This window comes from Balaenoptera physalus (genome assembly GCF_965194825.1).
Source record: "Balaenoptera physalus genome assembly, chromosome: 8".
NCBI classification, from domain to species: domain Eukaryota; kingdom Metazoa; phylum Chordata; class Mammalia; order Artiodactyla; family Balaenopteridae; genus Balaenoptera; species Balaenoptera physalus.
The window spans coordinates 118,453,529-118,469,338 of record NC_138887.1 but is presented as its reverse complement, the minus strand read 5'-3'; the positions used below and the strand labels follow the sequence as shown (position 1 = coordinate 118,469,338).

At 48.1% G+C, this 15,810-nt stretch overlaps 1 long non-coding RNA gene across 3 annotated transcripts in view; it reads left to right on the top strand.

Annotated features, from left to right (window-relative positions):
- Positions 1–15,535, top strand: part of LOC309666184 — a 38,010-nt gene extending 22,475 nt beyond the window's left edge. Inside the window, exons 1-4 of one of the 3 annotated variants that reach the window (XR_014266945.1) lie at positions 7,296–9,906; positions 10,042–10,150; positions 10,473–10,548; positions 12,093–15,535. This is a non-coding gene — a long non-coding RNA (uncharacterized lncRNA). Of the gene's footprint in view, positions 1–7,295; positions 10,151–10,472; positions 10,549–12,092 lie in introns of those variants that run through there. The other 2 variants (XR_014266944.1, XR_014266946.1) reach the window with 2 other exon arrangements.
- Positions 15,536–15,810: the final 275 nt, after the last annotated feature.

Genomic DNA, 15,810 nt, shown 5'->3' with positions numbered 1-15,810 from the left:
CCTGCCGCACCCCAGCCCCCCGGGAGGGGGTTCTCTGCAGTCCCACCACGACTTCCAGTTATTTCCTCAGGGATTGGTGTTTCCTACTAAGCTCGGGTGCATCTGGGCTGGCGGCCTCTGCACCCCGTCTCTGTAGTGTGGTCCAGGAACGTTAAGAAGATGAGGTCTAAGGGTAAAGAGATGGAGACGGTGTTTGTGTAGGGGCAGCAGGGGGTCCAGGATGGCTTCCCGGTTCTTGGCTTAGGTGGGGGACTTGAGGATGGAGTTCTGGAGCTGGGAGCACGGGAGGAAGAGCAGGACCGGGATAGGAAGGTGGTGAGCTGGCGTGGGTTCTTGTAGGACATTTAGGTAAACATGCAGATCCTGGAGTTTAGGAGAAGAATTTGGACATGGGACACACATTTGTGAATCATATCAATAAAGGGCAGGCAGTGAGGGAGGCCTCAGTGTCCCAGTTTCCAGGGGTTGGAAAGTATGCTGTATTGGCATAAAGGAATTTTCAGCATCCTATGTTAATACGTGGCCGAGGTTTCTAGTTGCTTTCAGCTTTCCATTCTCACATTCTTTTTTCCAGACTGAACCCTGAAATTATTTGGGGGTAGTGATGCTCAGGTAAAAGATTCCAGTCTCCAGCCTCCCTATCTGGCCAATGAATTGTAAGTAGAACTACACGATGTCTCTGAATTCTGGGAAAGCTCCTTAGAGCATGGGGCCATGCATTTCTCTCCCGTCCTCTATCCTACAGCATAGTACTCAGATGTGATGGCTGGAGCTCTAGCAGCCACTTTGGAGTAGGAGGCTGAGGGCCATATCCTAGGGGTCTGTGTTGAAGAGGAAGGAGGCTGCCTCCTGGACACACACATTTGTGGAGCTCCTACACCAGCCCAGGGCACTCTTCACATAGAAACAAATATAGCTTCTTTCTTGCCAAAGCCACCGTTTTATTTTTCTGTTAAATTTGGCTGAACTTAGGTAGTCCAAATGAACACATTATTGGTCAAGCTCTAGCGTTGTACCTGTGGGCATTTCCAGTCTCGGTTAGGTTAGCAGTGAACACCGGGCTGCCTGTGGGAGCTGACAGCTAAGGTGTGCTGCGCCACCTGGTGGACACATGGCAGACAGCACGCCTTTCAAAGAAGCACAGCATTAAGCTGCTTAAGCCGGGATGCTTTCCTTGGCTGTCTGGCTTTTCCCAACGGTCTGCACCCCAGCTTGCTAAATTGACCTCAACCCCAAGTCGTCTTTTAGCCAGCAACAAAATGAGTGCTCCAGGGTCCTGAACGTCAGTGGACCTCTGAGAACTCCAGGAATCCCCAGCTGCACTGAGTTTTTTGGCCGGGGTGTGTTCTCAGAACTAACGAGGCTGTTTCTACCTACCCCTGCCGGGTGCACCCCGCCCCGAAGCAGAGAACTGCTGTACTAAATAAAGGATTCCATGTGACCTCCCCTCCTGCAGACTCTGGTCTCAGAGCAATAGTTAAAGGAGGAGAAGCGGGAGGGAGATGACTCACTGCCTCTCCGAGCAGGAAATGAACACCAAGGGAGCCTAACCTGCCAGCCGCAGCGAACAAATGGATTTGTAGCCATTGTAGCCACAGGCAAAGCGGGCTGGAGCGGGCAAGCTGATGACTGCTTCCTTCTGCTGACCGCTGGTACAAGCCTCAGTGGCCAACCATGTCCCAAGTAGAGTTCAAATTGCAAAAACGAGTCTTGGAGGTTTAGAAATTCCAGAGATTTGGTGGAAAGACCCCTGGCACCCGGACACACGGGTTTACACCCAGTCTGGTCATGGACGGTGTGTAACCCGAGGCCCACGTTCTCTCTCTGGCCTCACTTGGAACAGGAGGTGGCTGGGACACCGCTGTGTTGCCGCCGAGGCCTCTGTAATAAGTGTGGCCCTGTGTCACTAAAGCAAGACAGCGTAGGCTTTGGGGAGAAGCACAGATACCAAGAGCAGGAAGATGGCTTCTCCAGCTTTAACCGGGAGCAGGAAGGAGACGCCTGCCATGCGGGGAGGTCAGTGTCACCTAGGAAGTGGTGGACCTCAGCAGACTGCTGTAGGTCCTTGGTTTTCCCCGGGGGCGGGGGCAGGGGACCTGTAAGGGGTGGGGGAATGCAGTGGGGGGAGGAGAGTCAGAGGGCAGACAGAGCAGCCCCAGGGTCAAGGGCAGTGGGGCAGTGAGTATGGAGGAGATAGAGCTGGAAGGGGGAATGAGATCTATGGGGCAGGGAGAGGGGGATGAAGGGCACCCCCAGTCCAGAAGCTGTGCCCCTCAGGCTGGAAGGAAGGAATGAGTGTCAAGCCGAGGAAACTGAGTCTCAGAGGTGCTGGGCTGGCCCAGGCTCTCCACCTCCAGCCTGAGGATGCTCCAGCCTGAGGGGCCCTGGGGTTAGAGCCCTGCTTCCCTGGAATCAGAACCCAGACGGCCGGCCGGGAAGGCTCTGCTTTGTAATTCTTTCTCCTTTTTATACTTGAACTGAGAAAAATGAGAACATTCTTAAAGAAACCCTACACCTGTTGGCTCTGCTCTGAGACAGGGGTTCCTCCGTGTGGGCCAGGAGGTCCCCCCCACCCCTCCCCCTCCCCTCCCCCTCCCCCTCCCCCTCCCCTCCCCCTCCCCCTCCCCCTCCCCTCCCCCTCCCCCTCCCCCTCCCCTCCCCCTCCCCCTCCCCCGCCCCTCCTTCCCAGAGAAGCTCTCCCTCCCTGCCCCAGGGCTGCCTTAATCTGTGCCCCATTCTTGGAAGGCCTCTCAAAGCAACAGGTTCTTTAAATTTATTTTATTTATTTACTTTTGGCTGCGTTGGGTCTTCGTTGCTGCGTGTGGTCTTTCTCTAGTTGTGGCGAGCGGGGGCTACTCTTCGTTGTGGTGCGCGGGCTTCTTCATTGTAGTGGCTTCTCTTGTTGCAGAGCACAGGCTCTAGGCACACGGGCTTCAGCAGTTGTGGCACGTGGGCTCAGTAGTTGTGGCGCACGGGCTCTAGAGCGCAGGCTCAGTAGTTGTGGCGCACGGGCTTAGTTGCTCCGCGGCATGTGGGATCTTCCCAGACCAGGGCTTGAACCCGTGTCCCCTGCATTGGCAGGCGGATTCTTAACCCCTGCACCACCAGGGAAGTCCCAAGCAACAGGTTCTTGTTTCCCTAAATCTTCTGACTTCATCCTCCTGTCGTCATGTAAAACAATCTAGTCCTCCCTCCCTTTTTCCTATTTGCATCTCCACCTGGTAGAGGAGGGGCCACAGACAAAATGACAATCTGCTTTACGTGGGGAGGAAATGTGGGAGGGGGAGCCGGAGGGAGGGGGCACCTGTTGTTCTCTCCTCTTCTCTCGATTGTCCGAGAAGTTTCCTGGTGGGGCGGTGTCTCTTCCCACTCAGAGCGTCTCCTTCTCCCCGTGCTTCTCCTTCTGCCGCTGCCCTGCCAGCAGCTTTGCCGAGCCTGGCATGGGGGAGCCCGCCAGCAATGCTTCCAGCAGAGCTGGGACTTTGGGCCCATCCTAGGGGGAAACGCATAGGACCAATCCCCCCATCCCGGGGTCCAAGCCTTCGGCAGGTACGGATCAGATGGGGGGAGGTGTGTATAACAAGGTCTCCCTCTTCGGTACATCTTCCCCCTCAACCAAACACACGTAGAGACGTGCCAGGCAGCCCCTATATTCTGGGGTCTGAGCCGCCACTGGACCGTGGGCCAGTCTGGCCACATGGGAGGCAAATCACAAGACACACCCATGACCCAGGCTGCACAGTCTGCCCACCCCAAAGGATGTGGCCAGGGGTCCTCCTCCTGGAGACTAGCCTCATAGATGTGACTTGGGTCAGACCACCCTGGCAGCCCTGTTTGAGCACCGCTGGTCCTGTTTCCTGGGGGCCAATGTGACATGAGCCAACTTACTGAACAGTCTGAGCCAGAAGGGGCGAGAAGAAGAAATGGAGGCTTCCATCTGCTGGCTTTCCACCTGCCGTGCAGGTCCTGGGACACTTCCTCTCCCTCCCTCCTCTGTCTGTGTCTCCGGGGACAGGCCCTGCGGCTGTGTCTTCCACGCTGCAGGTTCCAGCAGCGGGAGGCCCTGCTGGGAGATTGGGGTGGGTCACCCCCATCCCTCTCCCTCTGTGGATAGACGCCCACTGGGTCCAGCTTCCAGGGGTGAACCTGGCCCCTGGGTCTGGGAACCCGTCTTCCTCCCTCTGTCCCCCACTCCTGGGCTGGACGTGTCTCCTGTAATTGCTGTCTCTGGAGTGCCTGCCCTTGCTTGAGGAACAAGCTCCTTAGCACCTCTGTCACCCAAGCCACCAGGTCCCTAATTTCATGGGTCTCTGTGCTAAGTGCCCCAGGGCTTCTGTTTCCCCACAGCCATGTCTGCTGGACCTTTCATCCTGGCCTTAACCTGGGAGCAGATCCCACCATTGATTTTTGATTATGTTCGGGTATTAAACACCCTGTCAAGTTGATTTAAAACTCTCATCTGACATCCAATTCAAAGTTTTTCCTCCCAGTTCTCCTGGATCCCAGGTCCATGGGTCCTGGCCTGGGAATGGGCAGGGTCTGCTTTCCCCCCACTGGGGCAGGGCCAGGCAGGGGTGGGATGGGGATTGAGGAAAACTGGCCTTGCTGGTGTGGGCCATTCCTGCCGTCCTCAGGCTCAGGATGGCAAGCGGCAGGTACGTGAAACCCAAAAGGACCAGGTGGAGCGCACCGGGCTGTAAGGGAACCCTCTCCCGCCTGCTGGGGGGCGAACAGGAGACAGGTGGGACCTCATGGTTGGGCCTCTGGGGCCCTGTGATGCCCAAAGGTGTCAAGGCAGTGCATGAAATTTCAGGCCCTCCAATCCATGGGGGTACTCTGTGTTTTCAGCTTTGGGCTTTACAAAAGATTTGTGGAAGCGGAAAAAGCCCCATTCAGTAATCGGTTGCCTTTTTCTCATCCTTCTTTCTAATTAGCTACCCTAAGGGTGAGAATTCAGGCATCTGCTCAGGCTTATGGTCAAGTCTAAATCTACCCAAATCCTTTTTGGCTATAAATTGTTCCTGCAGTGACCTGACCTGACAGTCCAGAGCCTCCTGCTGGGCCGCGGACACTCAGCTCGGAGGGCCAGCAGCCAGGTCGTTTGGGTTTAACTCTCATGCTGACACTTCTTCCCTCTTGTTGACATGGATCACAGCCAGGAATTCCAGTGTGGAATCGGAGATCTCTGTGGCTTGGGGCAGAAAATACTTCTAATTCTAGATCCCGTAGGAAAATGTAAGAAGTGATGAAGAGCAAAAAGACCCTGACCATTCCTTCCTTTTCCTCTCTATGCCCCGTCTCTTCCTCTCTTCTTTTTTAAAAATATAACAGCTTCATTAAAATATAATGCACATACGTACAATCCACCCATTTAAAGTGTGCAATTCAGTGGTTTTTAATATTTTCACAGAGTTGTGTAACCGTTACCACATTGAATTTTAGAACATATTTTAGCATCTCCAAAAAGAAACCGTACACCCATTAGCAATCACTCCAAATTTCTCCCCAACACTCTCCAGCCCTAGGCAATCATTAATCTACAGAAATAGTAAGATGGCTGCAGCATTTTACATTTCCACCAGCAATGTATGACAGTTCCCATTTCTCTACATGCTCACTGACACGTGTTATTTTCTGTCTTGTTGATTTTAGCATCCTAGTGAACGTGAAATCGTACCTCTTTGTGGTTTTGATTTGCATTTCTCTAATGACTAATAACGTCGAGCATCTTTTAATATGCTCATTGGCCATCTGACATCTTCTTAGGAGAAATGTCTATTCAAGGCTTTGCCCAGTTTTAATTATTTGTCTGTTTTTATTGATAAAGTGTGTGTGTGTGTGTGGGCACGCACGCACGTACACATATAGATTCTGGACACTAGACCCTTGGCAGGTACATGATTTGTAAATATTTGCTCCCATTCTGTAGGTTGTCCTCTTATTTTCTTTCTTTTTTTAAAAAAAATAAATTTATATATTTATTTTTGGCTGCATTGGGTCTTCGTTGTTGCGCACGGGCTTTCTCTAGTTGGGGCGAGCGGGGGCTACTCTTCGTTGCGGTGCATGGGCTTCTCATTGCAGTGGCTTCTCTTGTTGCAGAGCATGGGCTCTAGGTGCGCAGGCTTCAGTAGTTGTGGCACGCAGGCTCAGTAGTTGCGGCTGGTGGGCTCTAGAGCGCAGGCTCAGTAGCTGTGGCACACGGGCTTAGTTGCTCCGTGGCATGTGGGATCTCCCTGGATCGTGGCTCGAACCCGTGTCCTCTGCATTGGCAGGTGGATTCTTAACCACTGAGCCACCAGGGAAGTCCCATGTCCTCTTAATTTCTTGATAAAGTCCTTTGAAGAACAAAATTTTTAACAGTGGTGAAGTCAAATTTATCTAGTTTTTCTTTAGCCCATTAAGACAGTTAGGACAAACTTGTACTGATACTGGACCCCGCCCCCGCCCCCGCCCCGCCCCCAGGCTTCTTGTTGCTGCTGGTTTGTTGCTTTGGTGACTTTGCTGGATTATGTTTGTGAAGTGTGTTTCCCCGCCGTGTGAAGCCTCTATTGCTTCTCCTCATGGGGTGCAGACTCAGCCTGTGCACAGTCACCCTGGGACGAGAGTGGTTTGGTTTTCTCTTCCCCTGACCTCGCTCTTAAACCTTCTGTCTCTGTTGGCATCACACTCAGATGTTAGGATCCACTGACTACTGGCTGACCGCTCTATTGCTTTCAGCCATGCCTGGGGTATGCAGTGCCTCACCGTGTGATCCAGTTAAATTTGGGCCCCTTTATAGGAGTGGTTTTTTGAGGCCAGCCTTTGAGGTTTGTTCTAACTTCTGGAGGAGTCTTAGCTGTCTCTCTCTCTCTCTTTTTTTTTTCTCTGACAAACTAGCTGACCTGCAGTTTAGCTCATTGCTCTTATGGAGCTACCAGCGTTCTCGTCACTGTTTACCACCAAAATCTCCATTGTTTTCAAGAGCACCTGTATGCTAGAACTTGCCCAACATTTTGTTCTAAATAAAGTGCCTTTCTTTCTTTCTTTTCTTCCTTCCTTCCTTCCTTTTTCTTTCTTCCTTCCTTCCTTCCTTTCTTTCTTCTCTCCTTCTTTCTTTCTCTCTTTCTCTTTCTTTCTTCCTCTCTCCTTCTTTCTTTCTTTCCCTCCCTTCCTTCATCCCTCCCTTCCTTCCTTCCTTTCTTTCTCTCTCTTTCTTTCTTTCTTTCTTCCTTTCTTTCTTTCACATCATAGCTCTCTATTCTAATGGCCTTCTCTTTTCATGGCACAATTTGAACCACTGCCAAGAGGAATTGAGGTCCCAGAGACTTTAAATGCTTAAAAAATACAATTAAATATATTTTTTACCAGTTATGAGTGTTTTGCTCGGGAGGAGGTTTGCAGAGTTCCTCACACCACCATTTTGAAAGTGGATTTCTTCTTTTTCTTCCTTCCTTCCCTTCTTCTTTTCTTTCTTCCTTCTCTCCCTCCCTCCCTCCTTCCTTCCTTCCTTTCTTTCTTTCTTTCTTTTTCTCTCTTCCTTCCTTCCTTTCTTCCTTTCTTTCTTTCTTTCCTTCTTTCTTTCTTTCTTTCTTTCTTTCTTTCTTTCTTTCTTTCTTTCTTTCTTTCTTTCTTTCTTTCTTTCTTTCTTTCTTTCTTTCTTTCTTTCTTTCTGTGAGTTTTGTTTTGTTAACTTATGAGTTAATCATAGAATATTCCAGATGTTAGAGATGATGTTCAGATGTGGGATGCTATTAATAAGTACACCAGCTAATGCCGAAGACACTCCTCTTAACTCAAGGAAACTATGATCAGAAGTTAAACAAAGTTTTTGTTTTTGTTTTGTTTTGTTTTAAGTACAGTGAACAGCTTCCTCAGGAAGACTGAAGGTTAAAAAGTTTCAAAGCAAATACATTTCCTGCCTCCTCTTTACAAGAAGTTATTTTCTACTGAACTGTAACCCTTTGTGTTTAAGAAGATTAGATTTTCCCCCTGATGCTAAAAGATTTGTTATCTTCCTTTTCCTTTTACAGACATTCATCATCTTTTGTCTTTTAGCAGTTTCAAAGCTTTGAAACAATGTTTAGATAATCTCAACAATTAAAAAACAATGGCTAGGATAAAAACTGTTGATGTTTTAAATATTGGATCAGTTGTTATAAAAGTGCTTTGTCCAAATCCTATAACAAACTTGTCTTAATGGTGTTAAGATGAAAGGTTTAAGATTTACCTCCTTAAACCTTGAAACATGTTCGGTAAATTGGAATAATGGTTTTAAACTACAATTAGGAATTTTATTTTTTTCTCCCAGTTTTATTGAGATATAACTGACATAAAGTACTGTGTAAGTTTAAGGTTTGAAGCATGATTCATGATAAGTTTAGTGAACATCTATCATCTCATATAGATACAAAATTAAAGAAATTAAAAATTCTTTTCTTGTGATGAGAACTTAGAATTTTCCCTCCTAGCAAATTTCATGTATAATGTAGAGCAGTGTTAATTATATTTTTATCATGTTGCACGTTACATTCCTAGTACTTATTGATCTTATAAGTTTGTACCTTGTGACAGCCTTCACACCATCTCCCTTTTTCTCATCCCCTGCCCCTGGTAACCACAAATCTGATCTATTTTTCTGTTTGTCGTTTGTTTGTTTTTGAAGTATAATTGACCTACAACATTATGTTAGTTTCTGTTACATAACAGCAATTTGATACTTCTATACATTTCAAACCGATCACCACCATAAGTCTAGTTACGGATATGTCACCCTACAAAGATATCACATAGTTATTAACTGTATTCCCCATAGGGTGCATATCTTACCCATGACTCATTTATTTTGCAGATGGAAGTTTGTACCTCTTAATCTCCCTCACTTATTTCTTTCTTCTGCCGACTGCCCTCCCCTCTGGCAAACACCTGTTTGTTCTCTGTATCTATAACTCTGTTTTGTTATGTTTGTGCATTTGTTTTTTTAGATTCCACATATAAATAAAATCATACAGTAAAAAAAAAAAAAAAAGATTTACCTCCTTACTGCTGGAAAAATAAAAGGTATTCAGACAGTTTTCTGGAATATTAAGCACAATGTGAAACTTTGTTTGCTTAATTCACATTCCTTGGGCACCAGGGAACCCGGAATAAACCTGCCCCACTGGAGTCCTGGGGTAAGGGGTAGGCAAGCAGGAGCAACGGCAAAGGCAAGCAAGTTCACACAAATTGTTAATTGGGGGTGGCCCCAATCTCTTTAGGGGAGACTAGAGCAGAGAGTGGAGGGCTGTTCTGTGAGCCTCCTCTTACCCCAAACTGTCTCAGATTTTCCCACCAGCTGGATGCAGGTGGGGAAGGGAGGAGAGAATGATGACAGGTGTGGTGGTCTGCTGTCCACCCCCTCCCGCCCCAATTTCCATAGAAGGTCAGGTAGAACAGGAATGGGCAGGGTTGGGCCATCTCCCAGGTGGAAATGGCACTAGCCCTTCATTCCGGGGCATGGGGGGAGGGAAGGGAGAACCAAGCACACCCACGGGCTGATTATTTTTTCCCATGTCTCCTTGAAAACAGAATAGAAGGTTGGGGAAGGTGGCGGCCCAGGAGGAAGCAGGCTTCTCCTCTAACTTGCATTCTGTACGTTTCCTTGTCCCTTGTTAACCTACTCAGTTTGATGGCCAAGTCTGGTGGTCCAGGAGCCTGGCTGCGCCTCTTGGATGGCTGCCAAAGTGTGGCGCCTGTCACTTCTTCAAGCCACTGCTGTGATCCCCGCCTGTGCGCATGCGGTACCAAGATTCCAGAATTAGTTCATGGCCAGCCCATACGCCCTCTCCATTATGGCCAGTTACGGAGAAACAGCCCTGCGTGCTGACAGTACGTTCTCCGTTCATGCTTTCGCTAGTTGGAGATGGTTCTGTTACTTCAACTACAGACAAGGTGAGACTGATCTACAGAATTAAAATAACCCACTAATGCAACAACCCGGTGCTTCTTTCCTTGATAATAAGAGGCCTGTTGTATTTTTTGGCTGTGTTCTTTCTGGCAAACGTGTTGCTTGTTCTTCCGACTCAGAATGGAGCCAGTAGGCGGCCTGAGACAACCCAGGAGGTTTGGGAACAGAAGGTACATTCTTAAGGTCCTGGAGGAGGAGAAACGGGCCCCGAGGAGGGGGCAGGAAGAAGTAAGGGAAGTGAATAATATGCAATAAGACGTGAACGCTGGGCTTTGGAGAAGACACTCCCTGCAGGAAGGCAGGCGTCTGGCCACTCTGTAGCCTGCCATCACTCCCAGTCCTCCCCAGGTGCACCTGTCTGGACGCTGAATTTGGACCCAGTGGTGCATGCATCAGGACCGCGGAGGAACCTCGGGTCTGGAGGGGATCTCGGGCTCGGGGCGGCGTCCTGGCGGGGGTGGGAGGGTGTTGGGGGGCGCAGAAGCGCAGCGGCGCCACCTAGCGCCCAGCCGCGGCGGCGCCGCGAAAGCTCAGCTCTTTCTCCCCAAAGGAGCAAAGATGCGGAGCCCAGAAGGAGCCGGTCTTCAGCGCCTGGGAAGCCTTAGCGAAAGGAGGGCACGAAGATGGTGAGGAAAAGAAGCGTAGGGACAGCCTGAGCCCCCTTTATTTTTAAATTTGATATATACCCTTGATTTCGTATGTATTCTTATAAAATATGGTTATGCGGCGCCGCAGATTTCAAAATAATGCTTTCCTCTCTTTCCTTGGTCGAGTCTTCCTTATTTTTAGTAAAATAGTAATTGCTGAATTACATAGATGCAGTGTTTTGTTCTTATGATCCAGCTCTTGCATGTAGGAAGTTGAGACTTGGTGAAATATCCCCATCACATATTTGCTCATGCCATATCCCTTTATTTTTTTATTTTAAATTTTCACCAGTTTTATTGAGATATAATTGACATATAACATTGTATGAGTTTTAGCTGTACCACATAATGATTTGCTACATGTACGTATTGCAAAATGCTCACCACAACAAGCCCAGTTAACTTCATCACCTCACATAGTTACATTTTTTTTTCTTGTGATGAGAGCTTTTAAGAATTATCCTCCTAGCAACTTCAAGTAGAGTGTAGAGGTTTATATCAATATCTAAGTTTGAACTTATTAAATGTATTATTCAGATAATCTATATCTCTGCTTATTTTTCATCTGCTTGACCTGTCAGTTTCTGAGAGTTATGTGCTAAGTATGTTTTCTTCCTGCACTTGAGATAATCTTGTTAGGTGCACACATGTTGTATCTCCTTCATCTCTTGTTTCTTTTATCAAGATGTATCATCCTCTTTCAAGCATACACAGAAGTAGAGAAAAGAATAAAACAAACCCTCCTGAATCCAGGTTCAACAACGCGTGGTTAATCTCATTTCATTTATACCCCACGAACTCTTCCACATCCCTTCTACTTGATTATTTTGAAGTAAATGACAGACATCATATCATTTTATTAGTAAATACGTTAGCACCTATCTATAAAAGATAAGGAATTCTTATTAAAACATATCCACAATACCATCATCACTCCTAAAAAATTTATAATAATTTCTTAGTATCGTTAAATATCCAGTGAGTGTTCAAATTTCCCAGTTGTCTCATGAATATTTTGATTCTCTTTGCTCAGATTAGGATCCTAATAAGATTCATACATTATGATTAGTTGATATGCATCCAGTGTCCTTTTTTAAAAAAAAATTTTTTTTGGCCACTCTGCAAGGCTTGTGGAATCTTAGTTCCCCACCAGGGATTGAACCCAGGTCACGGCAGTGAAAGCACTGAGTCCTAACCACTGAACCACCAGGGAATTCCCTCCAGTATCCTTTTTTATATATAGGTATGACATAGCTCTTTGTCCCTTTTGATATTTCCTGGTCTTGAGTTTTATTTTGTCATATATTAGAATTTCTAGTTTTGGATAATTAAACATTTTTCAAGATTACAAAAATTATATACGAATAAATGCTCCTCTCATTGAGATGTGGGGTCTATGTTTTCTTCCCTTCAATTTGGGTGAGTTGGTGACGTCACTGACCAGTAGAGTATGGCAGAAGTGAAGTCACGTGACTTCTGAAGCTAGGTCATAAAAAGCATGCAGTTTCCTTCTTGTTTGCTAGAACGCCCACTCTTGAAGCCCTGTCTCCACCTAAGAAGTCTGGTTACTCTGAGACCACCATGCTGTGGGGAAGCCCAAGCCACGTGCAGAGGCCATGCATAAGTGCTCTGTCTATAGTCCCTCCTGAGCATAGCCTTCGAGTCATCCCAGCCCAGGTGCCAGACACATAAGGGGAGAAGATTCCAGATGATCCTCCTAGTCTTCTGAGATACTCTCAGCTTTTGAGACCTCCCTGCTGAGGCCCCAGACATCATGGAGCAGAGACAAGCCATCCCTGGTGTGTCCTGTCTGAATCCCTGTTCCACAGAGTTCGGGAGCATAATAAAATACTTGTTATTTTATGCCACTAAATTGGGGCCATTTGTTATGTGGCAGTGGGTAACTGTAACACAGAATCAATTCTCAGGCATTGATGGGGATACTGTGACTTTTGCAAACCAATCCTTGAATGCCCTAGCAAATAAGCCTGTGGGTTTGGTAGGTGTCTTTTTTTTTTTTTTTTTCTTTTGGCTGCACCGCACAGCTTGTGGGATCTTAGTTCCCTGAACGGGGATCAAACCTGTGACCTCTGCAATGAAAGTGCAGAGTCTTAACCACTGGACCACTGGAGAGTTCCCTGGTAGGCGTCCTTTTAACTTTCTAGCCAAATCCTTGGATCCAACATCTACACTTGGTATGTTTTCATTTTTATCAGATTTATCCTGGTTTCATCCATTAGAAATTCCAGATTATGGGATGTGGAGCTCAAAGTGGCCCCAGGACAGGGAATCATGCAATTCAAAAGAGCAGGTCAATTATCACACAGGTGGTATTATCACACAAAATCCAAACATCTCCCCCTAACTGAGAGAGCAGAACGAATTTAAGAGGAGAGATTAATGAGACCATTAATATACGTGCTCTGAGAACTAGCTTATAAACTGGCCAAGAGTTTAAGATTAGTCCTTGGAGAATCTACCGTTGAGAAAAATGTTTAGTTAATCATATCTTTTTAGTTAAAAAAGTTTACTGACAAGATAACAGGGTTAGAATTGCATAATTGCTCTGTTTCCATAAGCTTACATTTAGTTAAAATGATATATTTACTGCAACTGGTATATTGAATTAATAAATATTTATTTCCTTTTGGGAGCAGAAAGAACGTTGTGAATTACTTGCTATATTACTACGTTGCTACTACTTGCTATATTAATACTTGCTATATTACTACGTTGCTATATTACAGCCCAGGATGCAGTCTGCCACTTTGGGGACGCAGCTGAGGCAAGCAGTGGGTGTGTGACAGGGAAGAGCCAATTCTGACTCCATGTTGAATCTGTTTCTTTTACTGTAACCTTTGCTTTTCATTGCTTTTGTTATTATAATCACTGTCTATAGCTGTAAGCATACATAATGGCCCGCCACAGGGAACCCTGCCCCTCTGCCTGACTGTTAAACTAAAGTGCCTTTGTTCAGCTCACAGAGAGGCATTCTGACCCTGCCCACCTGTGAATGGCTGCAGAAAAGAAGATGATGGTTTTCTGGGGACCCTAGTCCACCATCTTCTCGGTCTGCGGGCTTTCCGAATAAAGTCGTATTCCTTGCCTCAACACCTCGTCTCTCGACTTATTGGCCTGTCTGTGGCGAGCAGAGAGAGCCTGGACTCCGTAACAGGTGCAGGCAGCAGGACCAGCCTCATGGGCGTATGACTTTAGTCCAAGAGGCCCCACACTTAGTTTAACTTTCTGTTGTCGCCATCTTGAGATTGGTAATTTTTGAGCCAGGGCCTGCATTTTCATTGGGGGCTCACAAACGATGTTTCAGGTCCTGGTGGCTAACGGCCCACAGCCGGGCAAGCTGCCGGCTTGGATGTAAGCTGAGGATGTAAGCCTCTGGGGGGCACTTCTGTCCAGAGGGAAGACTTAAGGACACCTAAAAGGGGAGGGGCATGGCGGCGGAGTGCTTGGTCCACAGGGCAGCCCAGAGGTTTAGGCAGAGGCCACCAGCACAGTCTTGATGAACAACTCAGAGCCCCAGGATTTCATGGTTGGCTCTGCTCTTACTGGTATCCTCCAGCTTTAGAGACCTTGTCTTGTTGGTGCCCCCTTCAGGCCCTGTGAGTGCTGGGAAGCTGTCCTCAAGAAGTTCTGGTCCCTGGGCTGGCTGGGTGGGCCATACCATCTAGCTGGACTTGGGCTTCTTGGAGCCACCTGTATTTTCAGAGGATCAGTCAGGCTGGTCGTGAGGATTCTGGAGCCACGCCTCTTCTGGGGCCCACTCTCTTGGGTCTGGGGTGAGGGCTTGGGTGGGGACACCTGCTGCTCCCCCTTCTCCCACCTGGGGAGGGCCTGACAACGAGGCCAGTGGCCCCAGTGTGTACATGGTGTTCAAGAAGAATTCATCTGCCCAGGGATGCTGTGTACTTGAGAACGTCAGGGTCACACAATGAACTGTTGGCGAAAGTGTTCACAAAGCTCACGCTAGGATGACACTTTCGGGGGCCATTTGCAGCTCTAGGGTCGGACCAGACTTCCAGTCTTTATAAAACAAGAAGATGCCTGTTGGAGAGAAGCCCATGTCTCATTACATCACATGACAGTGCCCCGCGGGCTGCACTTACTGACTCTCCGGGCTGTCTCCCCAGCATGACCATGGATGGATGTCTTGAGGGTGGGGTCTGAGCCTTCCTCGTCTTTGCATCTCTGGCCAGTCACATCCTGGGGTTTGCATCATGCTTAGAGCAAGGAGGAGCAAGGAGAGAAATGCTGAAAAGGGAGGAGAAGGGAACGAGGTTGAAAAGTGGTTGCCTGCAAGGACCGCCAGGGATCTGGAGCCTGCACGAGTGGGAGGTGAAGACTCCGGGGTGCTTGGGGCTGCCTTTTTAGGGGTGACACTCAGGTGTTCTTGCCATCTCATTAGGTGGGGAGGCGGTGCTGTAGCCAGGGAAATGGCCAAAATTATTAGGGCCAGGGAACAAAAACAGGGTGGGGGAAAGAGGACGTGAGGAGTAGGTGTAATCTGGAGTTTGTGCTTCTTAGGCTGTTGGTGACTCAGCCACTCAACAAGCACCACTGAGGGGCCACGGAATGCAGAACACCATCAGACCTGCTATGAAGAGACACAGAGGTAAGTGAGGGATGGGTTTTGGTCTTCAAGCTGCCCCCAGTGTGGGTGGGGATGCAACAGTCCGACACACACAACAACACACATGTGAAGGAGCCCCTTGTCCTCTGGTTTCTAACCTGCTCGCATCTGGGTCCCCTTAAACCAATTACGATCTTCTGTCTTGGGGGAAAGGTTGAAATCTGTATAATTAACATCCAGTCAAAAAGCCAGGACTCGGCCCCCCCCACCCCCGTGTGCCCTGGTTCCCTGTCGGCAGACCCTGGTCCTGGGCTTGCTCGGGTGACTGAGCTCCGAGCAGAGACGGGGACACATCGGTGGTGGTGAGGGGGCAGCGGAAGATTCGCTTGTTCTGTTTCCTTCCATCCACAGTCCTCCGGGTGGAAATCCACACCTGTTGTATTAGTTCCTATTGCTGCCATAAATAAACTGCCATAAGCTTAGTGGCTTCAAGCAACACGTTTATTCTCTTACCGTCTAGAGTCTGCAGAGCTGTGTTGCTAATCAAGGCTCTCGGGGAAAATCCATCTCCTTGCCTTTTCCACCGACACCCCTGGCTTGTTGTCTCTTCCCCGACTTCAGAGCCAGCAGTGTGGCAGCTTCCCTCCTCTCTGACC